The 18,919-nt window shown below is 41.5% G+C and overlaps 1 pseudogene; it reads right to left on the bottom strand.

Annotated features, from left to right (window-relative positions):
• Positions 1-11,963: 11,963 nt before the first annotated feature.
• On the bottom strand, positions 11,964-12,084 carry LOC122214724 (annotated as a pseudogene).
• Between the last annotated feature and the right edge of the window lie 6,835 nt (positions 12,085-18,919).

The following is an 18,919-nucleotide window of genomic DNA, read 5'->3' as shown; positions in this document are numbered from 1 at the left end:
GGATTGCAGGGGCTTCCAGGTTGGAGAACACATCCGTGCTGGGACAATGTGGCACATGCCAGCTGCACAGACACAGAGGTTCTTGTCCTCAGGACCCTTCCAGACCTTGCCCTGTGTACCTCCTCACCTGGCTGTTCATGTGTATGATTTATGATAAACCATAATAGTAAATAGAGCAGCTTCCTGCATTCTGCGAGTTGTTCTAACACAGTATTGAACCTAAGGAAGGGTCCTGAGAACCCATAAAGTTGTAGTTGGCTGGATAGAAGTGAGAGTTGTCTGGGGACTTTATTTGTCTGAGACAGGGAGCCTTCTTGCGGGACTGAGTCCTGAGCCTGTGGGGTTTGTGCTAAATGTGGGTGGGTGGTGTCAGAACTGAACCGAATTGTAGGACACCTAGTTTTTGTCCGAGAATTGGACAATTGGTGTTGGGATGAGGTATGTGGTGTCAAGAAAAACCAAACAGAGCCTAGTGAAGTACTTAGTTCACAGTAAGGACCTCGGAACTGAGAGCTCACATTATTGTAATGCTATTTACTAAAATAAAAAGAAAATTAACAAAAACTTATGTAGTGCTAACTAAGTGCAGGTGGCTCATTTAACTTACTTGCTCCTTGTAACAAGTCCAAAAGTTAGGTACTGTTATTCCCATTTAACAGATAAGGAAGCTGAGGCACAGAGAAATTCAGGTAGTTCCCCAAGCTCCCATAGCTGATAAATGGCAGGGGTCACATCTAGGCAGATTGCTACCTGAGTCTGTGCTCCTCACCTTTACGATATGTTTTTGTGGTTGATATTATTATTACTGCAGTTTGTTCAGGGAGGCCTAAGTAGCCAAAAGATTAATCTGGCATGGGAGCTCATCCGAGAAAACTGATTTCATGTTAAGATAGTCAGATACGTTTGTTTCCAAAGTAGGTACTAGCCTTAAAGGATATCATAGTTTATATAGGGCTTGGATTATTAGTAACTTTTTTCTCCAAAGAAATTTCTCCTATCCCAGGGTGAAATGCAATAGGCACGAATGTCTGTACACCTTTGGATGTGCAGATAAGCTTGGGTTTAACCGGCTTCTCTTGAGAAAGTTCAACCAACTTGAGCCCAGTGTTCAGCCTGTTACAATTCCAAAAACTCTACTGTGTGGTCAGCTCTCTGCATACACAGCAAATGATAAATGGACCTTGTGCTGCCTTCTCCCCGGCTAGGCTCAGATGGAAATCTGCTGCTCTGTGGTGGTATCCCACAGATAGAGGGGGGATGGGCATGTCAGTAGCTCTGCCAACCAGTCAGTGTAAAACGCACACCCATTTATCACACCCAAGGTGCCAGGCCTGCACAGATCTGTAAATAAAAGGCATTTGAAAGCAAAACCCATTGAAGCAAACAGGCATCACCAAAATGAATGGCTTTTTTTTTTTGTTTTGTTTTAAACCTGGTATAAGCTTTATAGGGCTACCATTTAAGCGTGCTCAACGAACCCTTCATATTACTTAGTCCCCACAAAAATCCAGGAGGAGTGGGGTGTTAGGATGACTAAACATCTTGGTTTGCCTGTTGTCCTCATGCAAGTATTAAATGAGCCCTTTTTACTTTCCAAAGTGCCCCAGGTTTGACAATAAATTATATGGTCACCCAAGATATTGTGTTTATTTTATGGAAGAGGAAACAGGCACAGAGGAGGTAAATGAGCCACTCAAGGTCATGTAGCAGGTGCAGGATGGAGCTGGAGTCTAACTCAGGTCAGTCTGTCTCCACCGCCCTGGTCTTTTCTGCTGGAGTCTTCTGCCTGTCATCACAGGGATGCGAGCATGTCTGCCTTTCAGTACTCCCTCTGGAGGTATTTGAAACTCACTGGAATGACTTACTGTTGTTTGCAACACTGTTGGGATTGCTGTTTTGGAATGATCTTCAGAGTAATTTTTTTTTTTAAGACGATTTTTCATGTTAGCAAATCTTGGTCCTTTCAGGATAAATTTCATTTTTGGAAATACCCTCAACACTTTCAGAGACGAGTCTTGTAAATAAGGTGGTAAATTATTCTGGGGAACACTGTTTTAGAGCCAAATCAAAGACTTAGTTTGAATTAGTGAATTGTTTGTTTGCTTGTTTGGCTGGTGAAATTGGCTTTGAAAAAAATTCTTGAAGAGTCATTCTGCAGATGTTTTGAACAGCGACAGTGTCATTTGAATGGGTTTAGTTTCCCAAATTATTTTTTTCAAGTCTCATTTTATCATGCCTGGTAAATGGGACATATTGTACCTATCTTTCAGAGTAGCCAGCACATTTAGCTTTGAAGGAGTGGAAGAACTTGCCTAGGTTGTTGACATTCCTGGCCTTAGATGAAGAAGAGAAATCAATCCTTTCCCCAGAACTCGAGTTTCCCTTAGTCATATTCCCAAGCCTTCATGTTTTACCAAGTGAATTCAAGTGTGTGTCATAGTCTTACATTTTAAAAATCAGAAGTCTTGGTAACCGGGGCACCTGGGTGGCTCAGTCGATTGAATGTCCGATTTTGGCTCAGGTCATGATCTCGCAGTTCATGGGTTCGAACCCTGCACTGGGCTCTGTGCTGGCAGCTCAGAGCCTGGAGCCTGCTTCAGAACCTGTGTCTCCCTCTCTCTCTGCTCCTCCCTCACTTAGGCTCTGTCTCTCTTTGTCTTTCAAAGATAAATATAAAGAAAAGAGTCTTGGTAACCTATGTTTGCAGTACATTGTTTACTACATTTCAACTTATGATAACGTCTTGGATGGATTCATCCATTAAAAGTAATCAGTATACATGTTTCACTGCACGTTTTTTAATAAAGCACTGTCATCTACTTTTTTTTTCTTATGTAAGTTCAAAACCAGCGAGGGAAAAAAGTGAGTCAGGTATTGTCACCCCACGTTAGAGGTAAAGAAAGGGAGTCCCTAGAGATTGCATCTTGCCTGGGGTCACATAGATAAAAGTGGCAGTGTCTGGACTTTGGGGTGCTTCGGGCATCCAGTTACTCATTACCTCTTGATTGTTCTTGTCTCAGGGATCATTGACCCTTTTATGCGTGTGTTCATTTTCTATGGTGGCTGTAATAGATTACAACAAACTTGGTGGCTTAAAACAATACGGATTTATTCTTGTACAGTTTTGGAGACCAGACATTTGAAATAAGTTTTAGGGAGCTAACTCAAAGTGTCTGCAGGCGCATACTCTCTGTCCAAGCTATAGAGAAAAAAACCCATTTTCTTGACTTTTCTAGTTTCTAGAGGTGGATTCATTGGCTCATGGCCCCTTCCTCTATCTTCAAGGATAGCAGGGTAGCATCTTTAAATCTCTCTTTCTCTGTTCTGTCTTCATATTGTATTCTCCTCTGTAGTTAAACCTTCTTCTGATTCTGTTTTATAAGGATACATGCATTTAGAGCTCACCTTGTCAATCCAGGACAAGCTCACCATTTCAACGTCCTTAGTTTATCACACCTGCAAAGTCTGTCCATTTGTCTGTCTATCCATCCATCCATCCATCCATCCATCCATCCATCTTTCATCTTTCTATCTCCAGGACAAGCTCACCATTTCAAGTTCCTTAGTTTATCACACCTGCAAAGTCTGTCCATTTGTCTGTCTATCCATCCATCCATCCATCCATCCATCCATCCATCTTTCATCTTTCTATCTCCAGGACAAGCTCACCATTTCAAGTTCCTTAGTTTATCACACCTGCAAAGTCTGTCCATCCATTCTGTCTGTCTGTCTGTCTGTGCATCCATCCATCCATCCATCCATCCATCTATCTTTCATCTTTCTATCTCCAGGACAAGTTTGCCATTTCAAGGTCCTTAGTTTATCACACCTGAAAAGTCTGTCCATTTGTCTGTCTATCTATCTGTCTATCCATCTATCTTTTCATTCATTCATTCATTCATTCATTCATTATAAAGTAACAGTCAGAGGTGCTAGGGATTAGAATGAAAAGATAATATTTTGGAGGCAGCATGTTATTATTCAGACTATCACAGTCTACCCTTTGGCCTTCAAAGATTCACATCCTTCCCAAACATACAAAATTCATTCACCCCATCTCAGCATTGCCCTAAGTCTCAACCCATTACAACATCAACTCAAGTCCAAAATCTCGTGTAAATACCGTCAGCTCAAATCTCAAATCTCATCATCTAAGTTCTATCAGTCAGGTATAGGTGAAACTCTTGGCATGATTCCTCATGAGGGACATTTTTTCCTCCATCTGTAGACCTGTAGACCACAGGAACGTGTTCTCTACTTTCAAAATACAGTGGTGGGACTAGCATAGGATAACAAGCATGTACACTGCCATTCCAAAAAAAGAGGAAAATGAAAAGAAGGAAGGAGTTATTGATCCTAAGCAATTTTAAAATCCAGCAGGAAAGTTCCATTAAGTCTCAAGGCCTGGAAATAATCCTCTGTGGCTTGTAGCTCTGACCTCTCAGCCCAAGGCTCCACTCTGGGAATTATTCTCCACCCCCCACCCCCGGCCTTTTTTTTCTTTGAAGTAGTTTTATGAGTCTCTTTCTTGCCTGTAGAATTTTGAGAGTTCAAATCTTCTCTTCATTTTATCCTCTCTCTCTTTCTATCAAAACTGTTGGTGTTTCTGCAAATAGAACTCTCACAAAAATCTTGTGGCTCTCCAGGGTATGTCATAGGGGCTCCTGCCATTAGACAACAGGATTCTTCACAGATATTTCCTGGATAATCCTGTCTATTCCCAGCTTCTGCTGAGATAATTGAGGGGATCCGTAAGTCACATCCCCAATTTTGTAGGCATTTGCCAAAGGTTGTCCGACAACACTCTTCACCTAGGCTTCAGAGCATGATTTCCTGATAGTGATGACCTTATCTCCTAATTTTGGCCTCTTTTGCAATCCAGATAGGATGGTAATTTCCCAAGTCACCAAGTTCCGATTCTCTTCTGCTTAATGTTTCTTACTTCATATTATGTCTTTCCTTTCACATTTTACTTTAAAATATAGTTTAAAAAATTTAAAAATTGTTTATTTATTTTTGAGATAGCGAGAGAGAAGGGGAGAGAAAGACAGTGAGCACAAGCAGGGGAGGGACAGAAAGAAAGGGAGACACAGACTTGGAAGCAGGCTCTGGCCTCTGAGCTGTCTTCACAGAGCCCGATGCAGGGCTCGAACCCATGAACTGTGAGATCATGACCTGAGCTGAAGTCAGATGCTTAACTGACTGAGCCATCCTGGTGCCCTCACATTTTACTTTAAATAGCATGCAGAAACTCTGCTGTACCTTCACTGCTTTACTTGGAGATCTCTGCAGCTAAATGTCCAAGTTCATAACTTATAAGTTCTCCTCTCCAGAAGTTGTAGGACACAATTCACCTTAGCATTTTGCCACTGTATAAACAAGGGCTACCTTTCCTCCAGTTTCCAATAACACGTTGCTTACTTTTTTCTGAGGTCTCACCAACAGTGCATTTAATGTTCACATTTCTGTTAACGTGCTGTTTATCATGGGTCTCAAAATCCAGCCTCTACCTCTTATGTAATTCCAAAGCCACTTATACATTTGTAGGAATTTGTTACAGCAGATACCAAAAATCTGTAATTGTTTCCAATTGCTATTGTAACAAATTACCATACTCTTGGAGGCTTAAAACAGGAGAACTTTATTCTCCCACAGTTCTGGAAGATAGTGATCTTCCTTAAGTTTCACCCAGGGGTGCCTGGGTGGCTCAGTTGGTTGGGTGGCTGACTATAGCTCAGGTCATGATCAGGTCTGTGGGTTTGAGCCCCACGTGAGGCTCTGTCCTGAGTGCTCAGAGCCTGGAGCCCGCTTCTGATTCTGTCTCCCTCTCTCTTTGCCCCTTCCCTGCTTGCTCTCAGTCTCTCTCTCTCTCTCTCTCTCAAAAATAATAAACAATAAAAAATTAAAAAAAAAAAAAGCTTCACTAGGCCAAAACCAAGGGCTGCACTCTCTCTGGAGGCTTAAAGGGAGAATTCATTTCTGGCCTCTTCCAGCTTCTGGTGGCTCCCAGCACATCATGGCTTGTAATGGCTGATATAATCTGTCTTCATCACCATATTGAGTTCTCTTTTTTATGGCTGGGTCAAATTCCTCTCTGCCCAGCCCCTATTTTTAAAGGATATATTTTATTGCATATACTGATTGTATATGATTGTTTGCATTTAGAGCGCAGACCGATGACCCAAGATGAGCATCCATCCCAGGACCCCTAACTTAACCACACATGCACATTAGTGTTTGTTTGTTTGTTTGTTTGTTTGTTTGTTTGTTTTTGCTGTATAAGGTAGCATTCACAAGTTGGAGGGAATGAGAATATGTCTTGAAGGCATTATTCAACCTACTACAAATTTATTTTCCATGTCTGCATCTTGCCTTGGTTGTGTGATGTCTAGGAATATCCATTGCACAACAGTGTTGTGTATACACACTAGGTGGCTACTTGCCTCAGAATGTCTTGTTCCACTCCCCCAACCACTTGTGAAAAGACCCATGCTCTAGTCATGGAGGATGGAGTAAGCCAGACTGGGCCAGTCATAAATCCTCATGGACACTGACCCCTGTGGTGGGTGTGTGACCCAAGCCAGCCAATCAGAATTCTTCCCTGAGATTTTCCAATAGAATCTGGAGAGAGAAATGCTACAGGGGTAAGAGACTGGAGCTCCCTTTCACCATGTGGTAAAAACAAAGTAGGACTCACCTTGCCAATTTCTCCTTTTTCACTCTTGAAATACATAAAATTCTCAGCAAGAAAGTCCACGCAGGCCTGACTTCCTACCTAGGTAGAAGAAACTCAGTAGGTGAGAGGTGGAGCAGTCTTGATGTGTCTGAGCTCACTAAAACTTTTAAAATTTTCAAGAGGTTACTCTGGTACATTAAGTAATCAATAAATCACTTGGTACATATATTCTCCTTAATAGCCACACAAAGGATACCTTAAAGTCTGATTAGATATAGCACACATTGATTTCCACTTCTCCAAGAACCCCACTAAGATGATGGGAAAAGAATTAAAAAGCTATAAACCTACAGAGACAAAGGTCAGAGGAAGGAACCAACAGCAAATTAAAGATGTCAACAAGGGTTTAGAAGATGGAAAGCAGATGGATGAATGACAACTGGATGGTGAGAGCAAGAAAGCTTGAACAAAATACCCAGAGAATAGAATTCCAACAAGAAATAAGCCAATTTTTGCCACAGAATTCTAGAGAGACTTGAAAATCGGAGCCCACACTTACCTCTAATGACATATGTGTGGAATCAGTTCAGCAGAGGATAGCTCTCATATTTGTGGCCTTCCATCATCTTTTGGGTAGTGTTTCTATACTTAGGGAAATCTACAGTGATAGTCTTTCTTCCCCAATGAAAACTCAAATTCCCAGCTTTCCCTACAATCATGGGACCTGGCTTTGCCAATCAGACACACATGACATTTTAATTTAGAAGTGAGCTGAGGAAAGAGGGTCTGTGTGTGTTTTCATTTTTCAAGCAGAGAACTCAAGCTTTTAGTGGAAGCAGTGATGTAAGGTCAAGTTTCTTTATAAAACTGGCTTTGGTGGGGTAGTTGTGGGAGCAATGAAAATTTACTTTTGTGCTCAGTGGGTAGCAGTGTCTGTGAACATTTCCTCATCAGAGTGTTCTGTTGGGTGGTTTTGGGCTTAGTTCTAGAAGATTATCCTGGAGCCTGGCTTTGCAGCCTTCCCAGGAATTCAGTGAACTACCTACCTGAATCCATTTAAATTTAAATTTAAATTGCCCGAGTCCATTTCTGTGGTTTGCAATTCTTTTTTTTTATTGTTAATTTTTTTTTTTTGAGAGACAGAGAGAGACAGAGCTTGAGTGGGGGAGGGGAAGAGAGAGAGGGAGACACAGATTCCCAAGCAGTTTCCAGGCTCTGAGCTGTCAGCGCAGAGCCTGATGTGGGGCTCGAACTCATGAACTGTGAGATCCTGACCTGAGCTGGAGTCGGACACTTAACCCACTGAGTCACCCAGGCACCCCTGCAATTATTTTTAATTTTTAAAAAATCTTTATTCATTTTTAAAAAATGTTTTTTAATGTTTATTTATTTTTGACAGAGAGAGAGAGACAGAGTATGAACGGGAGAGGGTCAGAGACAGGCGGAGACACAGAATCAGAATCAGGCTCCAGGCTCTGAGCTGTCAGCACAGAGCCCGACGCGGGGCTGGAACTCACAAACTGTGAGATCATGACCTGAGCCGAAGTTGGACGCTTAACCAACTGAGCCACCCAGGTGCCCCAACTTTATTCATTTTATGAGTGGGGAGGGGCAGAGAGACAGAGAGAGAGAGAGAGAGAGAGAGAGAGAGAGAGAAGGGGAATCTGAAGCAGGCTTCAGGCTCTGAGCTGTCAGCACAGAGCCCAACACAAGGCTCGAACCCATGAACTGTAGGAAAATGACCTGAACTGGAGTTGGACACTTAACCAACTGAACCACCCAAGGCACCCCTGCAATTTTTTAAAAAGCAGAAAATAAGCAAAAAAAAAAAAAAAAAGTCCACACACCCTATTAATATTGCACGTGTAATAAATTGTTTTATCTGGGATGCCATTTCCCACTTTGAAGATCTAGGTAATGGATCTTCCCCCACAGCATCTGGAGAAACTCAGAGGGGGTTCAGACTGAGGACATCAGGAGCAATGGTGAGATGGCTTCAAACATTAAAACCAAATAAGGAGAGAGACTTCTTTATCCAATCCCCTTCCTCTCCTCAATTCCCAGAATGTAGGCAGCAGAGATGGGAAGATTTTTCTTGTGCATAGCTGGGCACTCCAAAGGAAAAGACCTCTAATGAATTAGATAAATTTCTACCCAGTCACCCTCCAGTAAACCCCAGCCTACTCACCATGAACTGCCAATCAGCATTTTATTGCCTTGCTCTTAAATATCAGTGGATGTGTAGGAATCACCAGATTTTGAGGAAAGCTTCTATTCTCAAATGGAAAAGACCAAAGCAAATACTGGAAGGAAATGAACCTGATGAATACAGTGATAGTGAAGTGAGCAGGAGGCAACTTCATTTAAAAAGCTATAATTAATATTTTCAGAAGAAAAGAGAAGATATTTCACTGATAAAACAAAATACAATGCTATTTTTAAAAAGGACTGGAGAACAAAGAGCTCTTGGAAATGAAAAATATTGTAATAGTAATGAAAAAAACATCAAAAGTTTGAAAATTAATGTTGAGGGAATCTCCTAAAAGGTAGAGTAAAAGAGCAAAGGCATGGATAGCGGGAGAGAAATGATGAGAAAATCAGAGAATTAATCTAGTAGATGCAACAACCAATCAAGAGAGATACAAAAGGGAAGGCTTTTTTAAAAAATATTGGAGCACCTGGGTAGCTTAGTTGATTAAGCACTGGGATCTTGGTTTTGGCTCAAGTCATGAATCTTGAGGTTTGTGAGTTCGAGTCCCACTTTGGGCTCCACTGTGGGCAGCATGGAACCTGCTTGGGATTCTCTCTCCCCCTCACTCTCTGCCCCTCCCCCACTTGCTCTCTCCATCTCTCTCAAAATAAATAAAACTTTAAAAAACAACTTAAAATCATATATATATGCACACACACACACATATACATAAACCAAGAACTTGAAACTCCAGATTGAAAGGACTCACTGTACTCAGCACATTAGTCTACATCAAGGCATATTACCATAGGATTTCAGAGCATGAAGGGTACAAGGAGAAGATCCCTTGCCAGGGAAGAGCAAATGAGTCACATATCTAAGGATCAGGAATTACAGTGAGATCCTACTTCTCAACAGCAAACCTGGAAGCCAAGAAGTCAAGGGAACAATGTCTTCAAGTCTGAGCACAGGCTTCTCACTTAGACATCCATATACCTCTAGACTGTCAATCACATGTGCAGATAGAATGCAGATGTGAGAGGTCTCAAAACATTTATACCTGGGGAGCTACTGGTGGTTTGTTCCAATGAGCAAAAGAAAACATTTGCTCCAATAAGCAAAATAAAGAAAATGTAAGGTTCTGGAGACAGGGGATCCAGCTATAAAAAGGAGTACAGGAATTCCTAGAATGATGAAGAGGGGATTTCCCAGTATGACCGCTGTTCAGGAGACTCAGTGAGCAGGAAGACAGAGGCCTTTTGCCAAACAAAACAAACGAAACAAAAACACAAAAACCACACACACACACACACACACACACACCCAAAAAACTCCCATGAAACCCCCGAACCCAAAAAAATCTCACCAAACTTCAAAGGGAATATGCAGTACTGATAGAATTCCTGAGGAGTTTCACCTTTTTGAAGGGCGTTTGTAATTCTTCAGAGAGTCTGAGAAAAACTGGTGATAAATAGAAATCTGAGTAGATGAGACATAAAGGCAATTACTAACTTTAAGGAAAACACAATTTTGTGTAAGAAGGGGAATGCGGGGGCATCTGGGTGGCTCAGTGGGTTAAGTGTCTGCCTCTTGATTTCGGTTCAGGTTATGATCTCATGGTTTGTGAGATCGAGCATCAAGTCAGGATCTGTGCTGCCCATGTGGATCCTGCTTGGGATTCTCTCTCTCTCTCTCTCTCTCTGCCCCACCTCTCTTACTCATGCTCTCTCCCTCTGTCTCAAAATAAATAAACTTTTAAAAAGGGGGAATGCGGTTGTGCTATACTATTGGTTTCATTTGTGAATAATTATATAATAATAATTTGAACAGTAACTATTGATACAACCAACATTATAATAAAGCAGTATTACCAAGAAGGTAGAGGTGAAATGTACATGAGAAGGGTGGGGAATAGGGTGTAAGAGTACTCAAACTTTATCTTTCTATAGGAGAAAATCAGTAGATAATCCTTAAAATAATTAAAGAATAAAAAAAATATGTGTATAGAAACACAAAGATAAATGCTGGAAAAAGCTAAAAGAATTGAACATGCTTGGCTCTGGGGAGCAGGACCTCAGGGTAGGGTAGGGGACTGTTCTTTTGCATTACAAGTCTTATGGAATTGTTTTCTTAATACCACAAACATGCATTACTTGATAAGAATTCAAAACCAGCCAAACCTTGGAAAAAGGGCTTAGATCACCAGGAACTCTCATACCTTGTCATTGGGAATGTAAATTAGTGCACTCAACTTGAAAACTGTTTGTCAGTATCTACTGAAACTGACTCCACACATACTGGGTGATCTAGAAGTTCCAACAGAGGTGTGTACAGTTGTGTGCCGAAGCTGTGCGAGCAAGTCCATAGCAGCACTGTTCATGGTGGATGGGAACAGGAAAGAACAAAGTGTCCATCTACATTGGATATTTTATGGTCACGCAAGGAGGTAATGCAAATGAACTGCTGTTCCACGTTGTAACGTGGATAAAACAACACTGTGTTAAGCAAGAAGTCAAGCTCTTTGCTAAAGAGCGCATGCTACTTGATTCCACGTATATAAAGTTCAACACCAGACAAGACTAACCTATGACAGTTAGGATACTGATTGCCTTTGGGGAAGAGCTCTGGGGGTAGAGTCTGGGAAGGCTGTGAAGGAGGTTCGGCATGCTGGGCAGTGTTCAAGTTCTTCATCTGGTTGCTGGTAACAGGAGAATGTTAACTTTGTGAAACTGTGTCAAGCTATACTCTACTAATTACACACTTCAGTGTATATAATATATTGAAGTTAAGTGAATTACCTTTAAAAACTATTATTGGGGCATTGTGGCTCAGTCTGTTTAGTGTTCAACTGTTGGTTTCAGCTCATGTCATAATCTCATGGCTCATGAATTCAAGCCCTGCGTTGGGATCTCCACCGATGGTGTGGAGCCTGCTTGGGATTCTCTCTCTCTCTCTCTCTCTCTCTCTCTCTCTCTCTCTCCCTTCCTCCCTCCATTCCTCCCCCCTCCCTCCTCAGCTCAGTCTCTCTGTCTCTCCTGAAATGAATAAATAAGCTTAATTAAAAAACATTTATTAAATAAAACACTCATCCTTCTACAAGAGAAGCTCAGTGCAGGAAGAGATGACCTTCTTGACCAGAGAATTGGCTATTCTAGAAAATTAGGACATTATCTACTAACTTCTACACTTGATCTTAGCCAAAAGGCCGAGAAGCGATTCTACTAACTTCTAAACATACATTTAGAAAATCTCATCAAGTTAAATATGGTTACTTCTTGGTTCTTGACTTTTTACTCCGATTTAAGGATTTTTTTTTTTTTTTGGATTTGTCCTCTCTTGTCTATAGTCTACTCAACCTGCCTCAGGGTTTTTGTTTTGTTTTTCCTAATTACTGATGACTTTGAAACTATTTGAAACCTTGCAATGGCCACAAGATTTTCCTTTTGCTCCCTAGCAGGGCCTGTTCATTGCTTGTAGGTGCGGTACTAGTAAAAAGAAAACAAAGGCAGAACACAGGAAAAGCAATAGTTTAGTAAAGAAAAGAGCATGCCCTGACTGGGTTTCCTGGGGGAGGAAGTGGGGCTGGAATTGTATTGTGCCCTTTCAGGTTGTTGCAGGAATCTTACTCCCTGAAATAATGTAATGCATCGATGACCTTGGTTTTTCTCAGAAGTGTTTAAGAAGAGGGGGCATTCATCTTGCCTTTGCCCTTTTACATTATTTGTGTTGGAAATCTTCATTGTGCAAGCCTTGGAAGGAGGGGAGAGGGAGCAAGTTACATTCCCCTGACCTTCACATCACCACACTATAAAAGCCCTTCAATTGCAGGCATTTGCCTTGCTATCTTGTTCCAGATCAAGGGATAGCAGAGGCAGACACTCTTGAAAGTTCAGCCACTTACACTGAATTACAATGGGTGGGCTTGCGGGATACATGAATCAGCCAAAGTTGGCTGATAATTGGATATACATTTGTGCCTGTAGTAGGCAACCTGCAAAGGGGAAGGCCTTCTCGTGAAACATTCCTGGGGGATCTGTTGGGGGGAAGGTGCCCAAAATTCTTCAGGACACAAAACAGAGTTTGGATGCCATCAATTGCATTTGGTCTCCTTTTCTCTCTAAGGCCCTCTAGGAAGATTATTTAGGGGCAGGTGCAACTGTTCAATAGGTTGGGGATTATATAGAACAGCAAATATTGGTCATTTAAATGCCTGTGGTTGTCATTGGCTTTGCAATAGACATAATATTTTATAATATTTATACTATACTCATATAGTACCATAGTTATATAAAATAAGAATATATATGATACATAGTTATAATACTATAATCCTTGTAAAGAGGAGGTAATTTGCTATGGAGCCAGAAGACCTGGATTCATATCCCTGGTCTTTCTTTAACTATTTGTGTGAATTTAGACCACTTTCTTTCTCTTTGCCCCCATTGCTGTCCCTGCTACCTGAAGGCAATTATGCCTCTGTTGAAAGCTTTGTTGGGTTAGCACATAGTAGGTGTTCACTAGCTGCTAGGCATTTTCCATTTTCTTACCCTGCAAGGTTATCTTTTCGACCAATCTTAAGTAGTTGCTATCTGCCCAAAGTCATATACTGGGACAGCTTGAATAGAGCTTTATACCTCTGGGTATTGCCCGTGCTTACAACAGTCTTGTGAAGAGTAAGCCACTGGAGTCATCTCTTAAATAAACATTCAATCTCGTTGCTTCTTGGAATACAACACTTCATTTGTCTCCCCCTACCCTTAGGATGAAATCCAAGCCCCTTGTCATGGTCTACAGATCCCTTCATAGTCTGACCCTGATTCTGTCTCCTAACCAGCTACATTGCTGACTATATTCCCAACGCATGCACCACCTCTCTGGTCCTTTGCTGTGCCAACTAGGTCATGTCTCAGTGACTTGGCACATGACATTCCCTCAATCTGTATTGCTTCCTTGGCCTCTTGGTATGGCTAGCTCCTGCTCACCCTTCAAGGGTCAACTTTTGCCTTTCCCAGGAAGCAGACTCTGAGGTGGAATTTAGCATGATGGGTGTGATGTGTGTGGGGGCTCTTGGGCTCACCCACTGCGGGAGGAAGAGGAATGGAGCTGGAGTGGGCAGAGGGAGTCATGGAGCAGTGTGGGCCAGGCACAGCCCTGGTCGACCACACAGGGGGCTTTGTATCTAGAATGGTCTTGCAGTGTTTCCTCCAGCTGGCAGCCATGACCTGGCCTTTATACTCTCTCATGGAACAGCCTTAAATGGGGGTTTCCCTTCCCACTGGAAAGGATGCAACCTTGAGGAGTCAACTCTCTGCAGCTGAGACCATACCTGTAAAGGCTCTGATATCTGAAGGTCAAGAGTGGACAGTACTCCCAGGCATGAAGTCCTGCTTTGAAAGAGGATCCGAGCATCATGATGCACCATACAACCTTCCCTGCCCACCCTGTGTCTGTCCTGTTGTTTTCTATCTGAGAGTCTGATTATTTCCTTATTTCCTCATTGTTCCTTCCACTTGGGTGGGGGCTTCATGAACACAGAGCTCATGTTTGCCTCATTCCCTGTTATTTCACCAGCTCATTGCATTGGGCTTAGTACGGTAAGCCCTTAATATGGATTTATTGAGTGAACGAATGAATAATGAATGCTTAATGATAACCAGGAGAGTTATCAAAGAATATCTGTCTCTTAGTGTAACATTGAGCTCGCAAAAGAGAGATCATGTCTTTGTTCTGTCTCTCTGCCATTTATCATTGGATAAGACCATGAACAAAATGACACCAGAACTCTGTGTTCTAATACGTTGATCTTTATGAGCAAGAGAAGAATGAGTGGTGTTGGTGGAATAGAAATGTCTATAAGAGTGATAACTGGGTCTGTAGATATCCCGCTCCTTGTCTCCACGAAGCAGCGAGATATAATAGAGAAGGCCCTGGTAGGCTCAGAGGACCTAGGGACACCGTGGGCAGTACCAAAGGCAGAGTGCCTCCAGCGAGGTGAAGGCAATTAGCCCTTATTGCCAAACACTTTTTTTCTCTTCCCTGCTGCCTCATTCAACATGAACACTTGGGAGCCAAATAGTTCAAAGCCCATTAGGTGAAAACAAAGTGCTACAAGGAGTGAATTGTGCTTACTGATGTGAGGATTGCAAAAAGCAGTTCAGAAATTCCCGTAGCAAGACACACAAAACCTGATGGCAGCTTTGCCTTATGTTGTGTTGCTGTTAACTGTTTAATAGGCCCGAGAACAGCTTAGCAGACAGCTACATACTCTCTTTTCCAGTTCAGGAATATTTACTTGGCATACATTCATTCATTCAGACTTAATTCCTCTACTCATTCTTGGGCAAAAAGAACTTGCCCATGATGCCTGGGGAAGGAAAGGCTGGCCGCTAGTTTTGGTGGGTTGATAGGATTTATTTATTTTACAATTTTAGTTCATTTTGAACAACACAAGAAAGAAGAAGACACAAAATATGCTTGTAGAGTTAAGGAATATTTTTGATTTCTGTTCATATAGTCACGTATATACGAGTTACCGAATTTCAAGACTTGGTTAAGAGCAATTGTAGCGGGAGAAAAAGGGGAGAATTTTGGACAAAACTGTTAACTGGCTATGTGAGGGGCACAGGTTGTGTAGGGTAAATATGACAGTTATTGGTGCTTTTGTGTACTTTTTGTTTTTCTATTTTCTTAAGTTTTCTGCTTTGTGCATGTATTACAATTATGATCAGAAGCAAAACTATAATTAAAATGAATGTAGTTTTGTTGAGCTGCTTTGAAGATAGAGGTCAGCAGAAAAGACTCTTCAAGGGTCTAAGCTGTCTTATTTTGAAAACGAAGTCCTCCCAGTATTTATTTAGAGACTGCAAAAGGCAGTCATTCTTCTTTGAAATCATCATTTTATATTTGTCCTTGTGAATTGCAATTTGTCATCTTTGCCACATTGTTTTCTTTTTCGTTCAGAGTTATAATGTGAGCGTTTTCTCATGCCATTGGGTTTTTCTTTTCTGAAACCATTTAAAATGCCTACATGGTATTCTGTTACACTGTTAGACCATCCTTTCATTAACCATTCCCTTGTTGTTGGACGTTTATGTTGTTTCCTACTATTTTGCTCTTATAAACAACTGTCATAAGAGTCTCTGTCCATAAACAATTGTGTACCTCTTTGAAGATTCCATTGGGATGAGTTTTGAGAAATGAAATGCAGAACCAAGAGCATGTCCGGTTTAAGGCTTTCATGTGTAGGGCCCTCCTGGGAAGCCGTGTATGAGGGTGTCTGTTCCTCAGGGGCTTCTTGGCCTTGCATTTGCCTCAAGCACATTCAGCCATCTGGAGACAAGATGGTGCAAAGAAAATGCCTTGGAATTCTTGGGCTGAAGCCATCACCTGCTGTGTAACCTTAGGTGAGAAGATTCACCACTCTGGTTTCACTGTCCCCATCTGCACAATTCGAACAACAACATTGACTTTCCAGGTTGTAGCAGAGCTCAGTAGTGGTGTATCAGCCATCAGTTGTGCTGGCGGCTTTGCATATGGCTCCTTCCGTGCAAACATGGAGGCTAATATACCGGAAGTGGTATATATGGGAGAGTTTGGTAAACTGGATTTTTTTTGTCTCTAAGAAACTGTTGTCATAGCCTTGGGAACCAGCAAACAGTAAATGGTGTCACTTAATGAGAATGGGAGGCATGCATTTTGATAGAGCCATTCATTTTAGGGTTTATTGTTTAAAGTAACTAAAGCTTGACTTTAAATTGCTACATTAAGAAATAATAGATACTTGACTTGTAAGTTTTATTCATTTTTAGAATCTTGTCTTTCCTGACTGAGAAAGGCGACTGGAGTATCCCCCTTCCCTTCCCTGTTTGAGTTCTCTGATATGACTTAGGGACTTTAGGGAATAACACCATGTTTTCATCTGAAATTTAAAACATTGATTTTCTTGCTGATTTGAGGCATACCCATGCCTGGCACATATTTCCTTTTCGCTTTTTCCTGTTGTCTCAGCTAAAAGGGAATAAGAATCACCCAAAATCCCATGACTCAGAAGTAGTTTGTTACTGCTAATATTTTCGCGTACTTCCTTCCTGATTGAATTCAGATGTATTCCCAGATATACATGCAGAATATGTTCAAAGGATTGGGTCTCATGGTATATGTTTTATAACTTGATTTTTTTTGTCATTAATATTATATCTTGAACATTTTATCACTAAACATTCTCCAACGATATGGTTGTGGAGTTTTCTATCATAGGAATATACTATAATTTATTCAACCAAAGTCTTATTGTTAGACATTTAATCTTATAGCTTTTCACCTTTATAAATAATGCTAGAGTGAATATTCTAGTGACTCAAAAGGTAAGAATATTTTAAGACTTCTTGCTGCTTTTTCCAAACTGCCTTACAGATACAAGGAACATCTTTACCTCAGTCAGCTATAATGAGTATACCTGTTTCATCAAAGCCACTTACACTTGATATTATCTTAAAATATTTCTTCCAAATTTGAAAGGAAAAATATTTAAAATTGTTTTTTTCCCCTTCTGATCCTGATGAGGCTGCACATTCTTCATGTGTTTTAAGGCTCCATCGTATCCCATGTTTGACAGCATGCTTTGTCTCTATAAATCTCTTCTCCAATATTCTCTTCTCTCTGCCCCTGGGAGGTGACGTCAGAAAAGGTCACCAATAGGCTCCCCGCCCTGTCCCTTCTGTGGGGTTTGGCCAGTGTGGAGTCCCAACAAGAGATAGGGTGGGAAGGGAGCAGAGTAAGGTCAGAGTGTTTATACTCTTGACTTCCTCAATCCCTATGCAGTCAGTGACACAGATTCAGTCCCCTGCATGCCCAAGGTGGCTTTTCTACATTGCTTCCATGTTCAGGGACCTACTTTCTCCTTTTGTCCCTCAGTTCCCAAGCACCCAGATAACTCCACTGCTATTAGCCCAGGTTCCTGTACTGTCCCTTGAGTTTTGGAATGGATCCCTTTGTAAATCCCTCTTTGAAATGTTCTTGAGTATTACATCTGTTTCCTGTTGGGACCCTGCTGATAAACATGATCTTAGTACTTGTAACGGGTCTTACAAACTGATGGGGTCATTGCCCTGTTTTATAAGCCATGATGTTTAGGTCCAGGGAGACCAAGAGTCTGACCTCTACTGAGTCTTCTGGTTGTGCTGACAGAGGATGAAGCAGGGTGGATTTTCATTAACAGGGATTTTTTTTTTCAGGAAAGCTAATTTTTAGCATTTAACTATGATGCAGTGTCCAAGCAGCATCATTAATGCTTCACTTAGTCTTCAGTTACAGGATCTTCTGGTCCTGGTTTTGTTCGTGTAGCTGGAACACACTCTAGAGAACACATGACTTGGTTATTAGGCAGGCTGGGCTCACATCCCAGCTCTGCCGAGCCCTGCCTGAATGACCCTAAGCCAATTAATTAATCTCAGGCAGCCTCAGTGTCCTCATCTGAGAAATCGGTATTATAATAATAGTAGCTGCCTCAAGACTGTCATGAGTTCATTCTTTTATTTATTTATTTTTTAATGTTTATTTATTTTTGAGACAGAGAGAGACAGAGCATGAACGGGGGAGGGTCAGAGAGAGAGGGAGACACAGAATCTGAAACAGGCTCCAGGCTCTGAGCTGTCAGCTGAGCCCGATGCGGGGCTTGAACTCACGGACCGTGAGATCATGACCTGAGCCGAAGTCGGACGCTTAACCGACCAAGCCACCCAGACGCCCCAGTTCATTCTTGATTGTACTTCCCACTCTTGTATGTGAGGATTATATAAGACATGAAGAGGGGTTAGGAGGAAGTGCTCAAATATGGTAGATGCAATAATTATAAATAACGATCACATTATTTTTACTTTCTATTCAGTTAAGTTATTGTGTCTGCTGAATCAAAGATGAATTTTCTCTATTCCTTACAAGATTCCATAGCTATGAATTTTAACTCTGCTTGCAGAGGACCACAGGATTACCCCTTAATCATTTGACTTCTGATGTTTCTTCATCCTTAAACTGGATGTAGACTCACAGACCAC

Source organism: Panthera leo, chromosome A2 (assembly GCF_018350215.1).
Source record: "Panthera leo isolate Ple1 chromosome A2, P.leo_Ple1_pat1.1, whole genome shotgun sequence".
Classification (NCBI taxonomy): domain Eukaryota; kingdom Metazoa; phylum Chordata; class Mammalia; order Carnivora; family Felidae; genus Panthera; species Panthera leo.
This window is presented reverse-complemented; position numbering and strand designations above follow the sequence as displayed.